The 8,371-nt window shown below is 43.5% G+C and overlaps 1 long non-coding RNA gene across 1 annotated transcript; it reads right to left on the bottom strand.

Moving 5' to 3' along the window:
- Nucleotides 1–211: 211 nt before the first annotated feature.
- LOC102015411 lies at nucleotides 212–4,710 on the bottom strand. Its single transcript, XR_263983.1, has 4 exons — nucleotides 4,543–4,710; nucleotides 2,491–2,584; nucleotides 1,528–1,679; nucleotides 212–461 (listed from the first exon to the last, which is right to left on the bottom strand). It is a non-coding gene; the product is annotated as an uncharacterized LOC102015411 (long non-coding RNA).
- Nucleotides 4,711–8,371: the final 3,661 nt, after the last annotated feature.

The raw sequence follows: 8,371 nt of genomic DNA, 5'->3' as shown, positions 1-8,371 counted from the left end.
GTAGATTAAAATTTTAATAAATATCTCTTATTAACAGAATAGATATTTACAGTGCATCTGTGCTGGTGCAGTTAAGCTTCCAAAATGTGGATCTGATCAATGAAATTGAAAGAAAATCATTAGCCTCTATGGATTATAATTATTTTCTCACAAGTCCCATTGCATCAAAGATGGATGTGAACATTATTGGACTGATTATTTGGCAGGTTTTTCCAAATTTGGGCTCAATTTATTCGGAATGATAGGAATCCTAGCAAGGCATGTGCTTTCCTTTTTAAAACTGAGTGTTTTAACAAACTCTTGGCCTTTTTTTAGTGTGTAATCTGAAGTTTCATGTATTTTGTCCATTGAATATTCATCTAAGATTTGAAATTCCTCTTCTACGCCATACAGGGGAAGCTGCTTTGAGCTGTTAAGTGGAGCACAAATGGAAAGTGGAGTCCAGCATGCAGTTTTCATAGCTGAAACAGAACAGACCCTGGTTGGCATGCCGGTAGGTTACGAGGACTTAACTAGTAACACAGTTAACCATAGACATCAAAACTCTAGCCTCCTGGTCTCCTGCTATTTCTATTAGGCTTATAAGGAATTCTTTTGATTTTTAAATATTCTTCCCTTGTGTAAAGAATAGCTTAGCTCTTCTGTATCTGGTCTCTAAATCAGCTTTGGAAGAATGGGATGGTGATGGTTGATACCCTGTGTCAACTTAGAAGTTGACAGCAGATCTACATCCTAGGGTGTAGAGGACATGTCATAGAGCAGCTGTTTATGCTCTAGGATGTTGTAATGGTTGATTTATTGTGTCAACTGGAGAAGTTTAGAAGTTTAAATAAGTGACTCAGCAGGGTGCCAGGGTCCTTACTTTGTAAACAGTCTGAGCAAAATGTGCAAGAGGAGGACAGGAAGATGGTGTGAGTGCTACATCAGCCTCAGGGCAGGTAGTCTGCTTACAATATAAGGGAGGAAAAGAAGCTTGTCCCCTCCCACTTTTGCTCTTATTGCTTTTGCTGTCTTCTGCCGCTTTACACTGTTGCCCCTCAGCCATGCCACCCTGCCTTGGAGCCAGCTGAGTATGGACTGAAACCTCCACAAACTGTGAGCTAAATAAACCTTACTTTTCTTAATTTTCGATGTCAGGTATTTTGTCTTAGCAATGAGAGAAAGGTAACTAAGAGAGGGTCTTATAAATTTACCATCACAGACCCTTTGCCAAGCAAAGCATGAACATCAGTCCTCCGACTGAGTGGATTCAGTTCTCCGTATGTCAGACGACTTGCTCTGCTCTCTTACTGATATCTTGTGCAACTGAAAAGGATAGGCTTGTCTACTTGAATCGGGGACTTCAGAGGTTTAATAATTAACTCAAGGCTGCATGGGAAAAAATTGATGTAGTATAAAAAGTCTATGTTCTCCTCATTACTCAAAGATGCTCCTAGGACAACACATAGAGGAAAAGGAGCCTTTCCAAGGGCCATCTAAGGTCTTATTCCTTCAGCGTTCTTTGGCCACTCTTGTCTTCATACTCACTATGAAGAACAGCAGCTCATCTTTGGTCTGGTGGAATTGCTTTAGTGCTGCTGCCAAAACAGGGGACAAGAAAGACTGAATCCAGATGTCCAGGTCCAGCTCAGGAGTGAGAACAAGGTACACATCTGTGATCCACTCAGCAAAGACACCCTCTGAAATAAGAGCACAGAAGTTCAAGAGAGCGAGGAGAGGTAGGGGCAAACTTCAGGAAGGAGATGGCAGAGGATGGAGAGGTGAAAGAGTAGAGCTGAGGAGCTCAGGGGCTTAGGAAGGAAGGAAAGCCTTCAAGCTGTTGGGAAGCAGAGAACAGATATCCAGAATCAGTAGGTATAAGATGTGATGGAAATATTTAGAGAAAGTTTAATTTAAAACAGTTATCATCATTAAAGTAACATGGCCATGAACCACCCTTAAAACCTTCCCCCTTGATTAGAACACACTCACCACATCATTCTGGCCAATTTCTGCAGCATCACTGGAGTCCTCTTTCCTGAATGTATTTACGAGGTGGGATCAAAAGACAGTGAATGCTGCAGCCAAGAAAGTGGTAGGCTCATAAAAACAGTGCTGTGTCCTCATCCACCTGAGTCACTAAATCTGGCATGTTGTGACTTCCAGCTCTTCCCCAAAGTCAAAATGACCATGAAAGGGAAATACTTGCATCCATTCAGGACACTGAGGCAGCCAGAACCATACAACTAAAGACCCTCAGGAAAGAAGACTCCAGAGCGGCTGCAGAAAGTGGAAGGACAAATGGGAAGAGTGTGTTCAAAGTAAGGGAAGGACTCTGAAGGGATTCATAGTAATGTACTTTTCACTCTAATGCATTTTTTAAAATGTAAACATTCACTGTAATTTCCTATTACGTCTCCTAGGACCAAGAAGGATATGTTTAAGTAGGGTTAAAAACAGGTACATTATTGGAAGAGTTCAAGTGACCCCAGCACACCTGTGCACACTCACCTCCTTCCACTCCCAGCCACAGTCTGGTTATTGGCAGCTTCAGCTCTCAGCAGAGGAGACCAGGTCCTCCTTTCCTGGCTCCCACTTCCAAAGTCTGCAGGGGTCAGGATGGGGAAAGGGGGCAAGAAAAGAAACTCAGACAGCAAGCACTCTGAGACATTCAGCCGGGACTAGCAAGGTACCCTGAATTGATGATCAAATTATTTAAATGTGAAATTTTAAAAATCTTGAGACCATAATATTAAGTGAAAGAATTCAGATAAGAAAGTGAACTCATGCATGATTTCTCTTATAGGAGAAACCCAAAATGTGAATAGAGAATAAAATAAAGAAGAGAGGGTAGGAAAGAGGGAGGCAGACTTTTTGGAAATGGGGAAGAAGGTAGGAGAAGGGAAAGAGGAGAGAGGGACTAAGGGGTGGGAAATAGGATTTTATATGCCTCTTCTTCACTCTTTCTCTGGGAATATAAATTCTAAGATGCAGTGCATTGCTGGTAACAAACCAGAGTGCCTAGACACTAAATGTACTATTCAACCTTATAGAGAAAATGCTTTCTTGTTGTGTTGTTTTGTTTTTTGCAGTATTGGGGATTGAACCCAGGCCCTTTGCATAGAGCTATACCTTAGCACTTTTTTATTTTGAGACAGAGTCTCACTAAGTTGCCAAGTCCCCAAGGCTGAGTTCTAATTTGCAATCTTCCTGCCTCAGCCTCCCAGAAGGTTGGGGTTATGGCAGTGTACCACTATGCCCATCTAAAAAAGAAAACAGTTTGACACGTCACTTCCTGGATGAACCTTGGGGACATTATGTTCAGTGAAATAAATGCTGCATGTGTGCATTCAGCAGATGCCCGGAACAGTGAAATTCATGGAGGCTGAGAGAGAACAGGACCATGGACTAGGTGAGCAGGAGGGGTGAGGAGTTGTGTCTTAGGATGCAGACCTTTAGTTTGGCCAGAAGAGCTCTATGGCTGGCACCAGTGACAACAGTTGAACAGTGTGACTGTATTTAACATCACTGACCCCTAACCTTAAAAGTGGTTAAGGCAGTAAATTCATGTTATGTGCATTTTACCACATTTTTTAAAAAAATAAGAAAAAAAAAAAAAAACCTCATTAGTCTTTAAAGAAATCCAAATTTTAAAGAGCAAAGAGACAAATTTTGAAAACTGTGAATTGCTCTGCCAGGTTCATTGAGTATACGCTTATGAAAATAAATCTGTGTTTAAATAAAGTCCTACTGGGTGTGGTGGCACACACCTGTCATCCCAGGACTTGGGGGGCTGAGGCAGAAGGATCATCCCAAGTTTGAGGGAAGCCTGAACTATATATTCCTTCAAAAATAAATAAATAAATAAACAGACACATAAATAAAGTGCTTTTCAGGATGGATTCTCACATCTCAAGGAACACTGAATTATCTGATTTTAACATAAATCTGGTGCCTCGACACTCAGTGACCCTTCATGAGCAAAGTTCACCAGGAAATGCTAACCGAGTCTAACAAAGTCTTCCCATAGTCCCCGGATGGTAGGAGGACACAGAGGCCAATGCAGGAGAAGGAGCAGCAAGCAGCCAAACCACACGGCAACATCGCGCCAGTGTCACAGTCTCACCTCTCTCCCATCCACAGCCGAATCTCAAAGCTCGGAGAGAAGAAGGAGCGAGGGAGGGAAGGGAATGAGGACATACCCTACACCAGCTCCTCACGAACTGAATCATCGTGTACTGCAAGCCAGCACGAATAAAACGTAAAATAATGGATACGAATTCTAAAATAAAATAAAACCTCCTCCCATAGCTGAGCTTGTAAACTCAGCACTTGAGGAGGCTGAGGCAGGAGCATTGCACATCGGAGGCCACTGTGGGGAATTAACAACTTAGTAAGACGTACATACTAAATGAAACGGCTGGGAGGTTATCTCACTGCTAAGGTCCTGGGTTCAACCCTCTGGACCCTGTTTCTGTTTCCGAAATATGGCTTCCTCCCTGCACCGCACCCTGGGATGCTGGATGTCACTGGCTGATCCCCAGTTCCCCACAGCCTGGCTACCTGGAGCAGCAGGCTGCAAGCTGGGAGCTGCAGGGACCCCACCCGGCCCACAGCTGCCCGGTACAGGCGCGCCAGGGATGCCAGGGGACAGCTGTCATGGGAGGGGGCGGCTCATTCCTGTCCCCAGCCCCACAGGCTCCTGTGGGTGCCACCAGGATGCCCCAGCCCAGCCGAGGGAGTGGCCCGGCCACGCCGCAGGTCGCTGAGGAGGTGAAGTGTCACAGCAGCGGGTGTGGCCAGAACGGAAGTGACACTTGGGAAGCGTGGACTCTCAGGACAACTGTGTGTCCCCGAGGACGCCTGACTCAGGCCTCTCACTCCCTCCCCGCGGTGTCTGCAGCACTGCGGGGACCCAGCCAAAAATATCACCCAGCTCCTTCTCATCCCTGGGCGTTTTAGCAACTGAATCTAGGGAAGGAGGGGCCGAGCTGAGAGAGTCAGGACTGAGAAACCAGTGATAAAATGTCTGGCCATTGCTTCTCTACTGGGGCATACTTGTTGCTTCTGTTTTTATTGGTGGTGGTGGTGGTTAGTTTTTCTAAGTACTGGGAATTTAATTGAGGCGGTGGTGGTGGTTAGTTTTTCTAAGTACTGGGAATTTAATTGAGGCCCTTCACATGGAGGTACATGCCCTACCCCAGCCCTTTTTTAAGTTTTTGACATTGAGACAGTGTCTCCATAAGTTCTAAACCTACCCAGGCTGGGTTCAAACTTTCAATCCTCCTGCTTCAGCCTCCCAGAGCACTGGGATGACAGGTGTATACCACCATGCCTGGCTATAAAGTACATTTAAAGTACAAATAGAGAAACTGGGCATGGTGGTAATCCCAGCACTTGGGAGGCTGCAGCAACAGCATCACTGCGAGTTCAAGGCCAGCCTAAACTACATAATGAGAACTTGTCTCAAAAAGATAAAAAAGAAAAAGAAAAAGATGATCAGGGAAAGGGGCATTTCCGAGGAGGTTCTTGTGGTCGTGGTCATGGGAAGGAACACACCCATATTCACCAGGACATACACTGTGTGACCAAAGCATAACTGAGTGTTTATATTTTTCAAATGTACTACAGTCAAAGACACAGAGCCAGGAATTCCCCCCCGAAACCCTCCCGCTGGCTTTGAACACACTCATTCCATCATCCTTGCCACTTTCTGCAGCAGCTCTGGAGTCCTCTCCTGAGGGTCTTTGGTGTTCTTTCCTGGCTGCCTCAATGTCCTGAATGGATTCAAAACATCTCCCTTTCATGGTCATTTTAACTTTGGAGAAGAACCAGAAGTCACACAGTGCCAGGTCTGGTGACTAAAGTGGGTGAGGACACAGCATCATGTTTTTATGAGCTGCCTTTCCATGGGATGGTGCTCAGCAGCAGCAGCAGCAGCAGCATTCACTGTATTTTTTATCACACTTCATAAAGACACTCAGGAAAGAGGACTCCAGAGCTGCTGCAGAAAGTGTCAAGGTGATGGGATGAGTGTGTTCAAAGCCAGGAGGAGGATTTTGAGGGGGCTAGATGGTCATATGTTTTTACTGTAATAAATTTTCTTTATTTAAACATTCACCTATGACTTGATCAGCATTTGCAGGCAAGCAGCACTGTGTCCTGCTTTTATTTTATCCTCTTATTTGTTCACCTCCATGGCAGGGTCATGAGCTCTCTGAGGACAAAGTTGAAGCCTCTCATCTGTATCTTTTATCTCAATCCCTTTGCCCTTTTCTCAGAGTGCACCAGACCGCCCGATGGACACAGGCATCTTTCACCGCTCCTAGGGTTACTCAGAGTGGGTCAGCATTTCTCCCATCTTTTCTTTTCTGGCATCTCTAAACAACAACGCAACCAGAACTGGAGACCAGCAACTGCACTTTGAGTAAAGGGCGGAAGACCCAAATGAATACAAAACCAGACTGTGCCTCTCACTAATCCTCTTCCTCCATGGAAACCTGATGGGTGAAACCAGGAGAGGAAAAGCAGACCTCCTAAAATAATCTCCCTCTGCTTTAGTAAGATTCCAGGTTGGGAATCTGATCTGTTTGCTTTGAGTGTTCAAATCGTTTCCCCAGTTGATGGTCTCCTTGTAGAGTGATAAGAATTCTTCACAGGGCAGCCGTAAAAAAGGAAGCAGAGAGATTACTTGTTTCCTGCCTTGGTTTGTAGCACTATTCCTGTCAACATCTATACCCTGTTCCCCTACAAATAAAGGTAAAAAAGGAAAAAAGACTCCACAGCTCAGCTGAGCATGGTGGCTCACACTTGTAATTCTACAACTGTGGGAGGCTGAGGCAGGAAGATAGCAAGTTGGAGACCAGCCTAGGCAATTTAGTGACTTAGCGAGAACTTGTTTCAAAATAAAAATAAATAAGAGTGGAGAAGCATTATCCAACAATGTCCATATTTTGCCAACAACATCCATATCCTTCTACTAAGTAAGCTGTGTTCTATCAATTTCTCTGAAAATATGCAAAGCACAGAATTCTTTATTGTAACTAAGGGAAAGATCATAGACTCTAAATTCAGATTATATAGCTGCATGTTCAAACTCTGCCTTGCTTTGCAAAAATTCTTCAATAGTTTAATTATCAATGTCTTCATTTAGAAAATTGAGATCATAAAACTATATACATTACAAACATTTCATAAGACAAAATAAGATTATATGGAAAGCATTTTTTGAGACAGGGTCTGTATAAATTGCTTTATAAATCAGCTGTGTTGAAATTTGTGATCCTTCTGCCTCAGCCTCTCAGAACACTCAGATTATAGTCTCGAGCCTTTCACTAGCCCTGAAAAGCATGCTGTACATTGCGAAATACTATGTGATGTTAATTGTTATTTTAAATTGTTGAATAATCAGAAGAACAGCAAAAAATTTCTCTCTGACCTCAAAATATTTCTTATGAGAAAGGCATTTTCCATTAGCAAATATCCCTTGAAGTAGCCAATACCTTACTTAAATCCCTTGATCTAGAAGCTACAGGAAGGTGTGGTTGTACATACCTATAATCCAAGAGCATGGGAGGCTGAGGCAGGAGGATCACTGGGAGTTCAAGGGCAGCCCAAACTACATAGTGAGATCATGTTTCAAAAAACAAAACAAAAAAAAACCAGATACTATCTATGTGCCTAAGTACATAGGGCTCCTGTGTGATACATATCTGACAATTCAATGAGATCAGTTTAGTCTACAGGTTGAAAAGATGAGGAGATGACATAGAAGAAGACAGTGGTTGGTGGATGCTGCATAGAATAAGACATTATTTCTTGTCAGAAGCAGAGATAGCTGGGACAGAAAACAAAATCAGAACCAGCCAGAAGGAAGGTTATTTCTGGTTAAAACTAGAGGACCACAGGATTAAATCATTTGTGACACAGAAAATCAAGTGTAGAAATTTTATTTCAAAACTGATTCTCTATGGCTTCACCAAGTGTAGAATTGTCAGGAAAATGATGCAATACTTAGGTGAGAGCTGAGGTCAGGCAAGATCACAGGGACCCCTGGCCTGGCTGTCCTGGTAGGTTCCATGTCACTGAAAACTGAGCAAGCCCACTCTGCCTTTGCCTGGCGGGTTTGGAGCAGGATCATTGAAATTCTTCCTGTGCTGTGAATTCTGCTTACATGAAATTTTACAAAACTTGGTTTTAATTCCATAAGGATATTTCTTCCTGTTACATATGTTGGGAAAAATTAGAAAAAGAGACTACTGAGTTAGAAATGGGAAAGTGTAGGAAGTAAAATAAAACAAAACCCAAGGGGCTGGGGATTTAGCTCAGCAGCAAAAGCGCCTGCCTGGCAAGCGCAAGGTCGTGAGTTCGGTTCCCGGTACCGGAGAAAAAC

Source organism: Chinchilla lanigera, unplaced genomic scaffold, assembly GCF_000276665.1.
Source record: "Chinchilla lanigera isolate Chin_1 unplaced genomic scaffold, ChiLan1.0 scaffold00086, whole genome shotgun sequence".
Lineage (NCBI taxonomy): Eukaryota > Metazoa > Chordata > Mammalia > Rodentia > Chinchillidae > Chinchilla > Chinchilla lanigera.
This window is presented reverse-complemented; position numbering and strand designations above follow the sequence as displayed.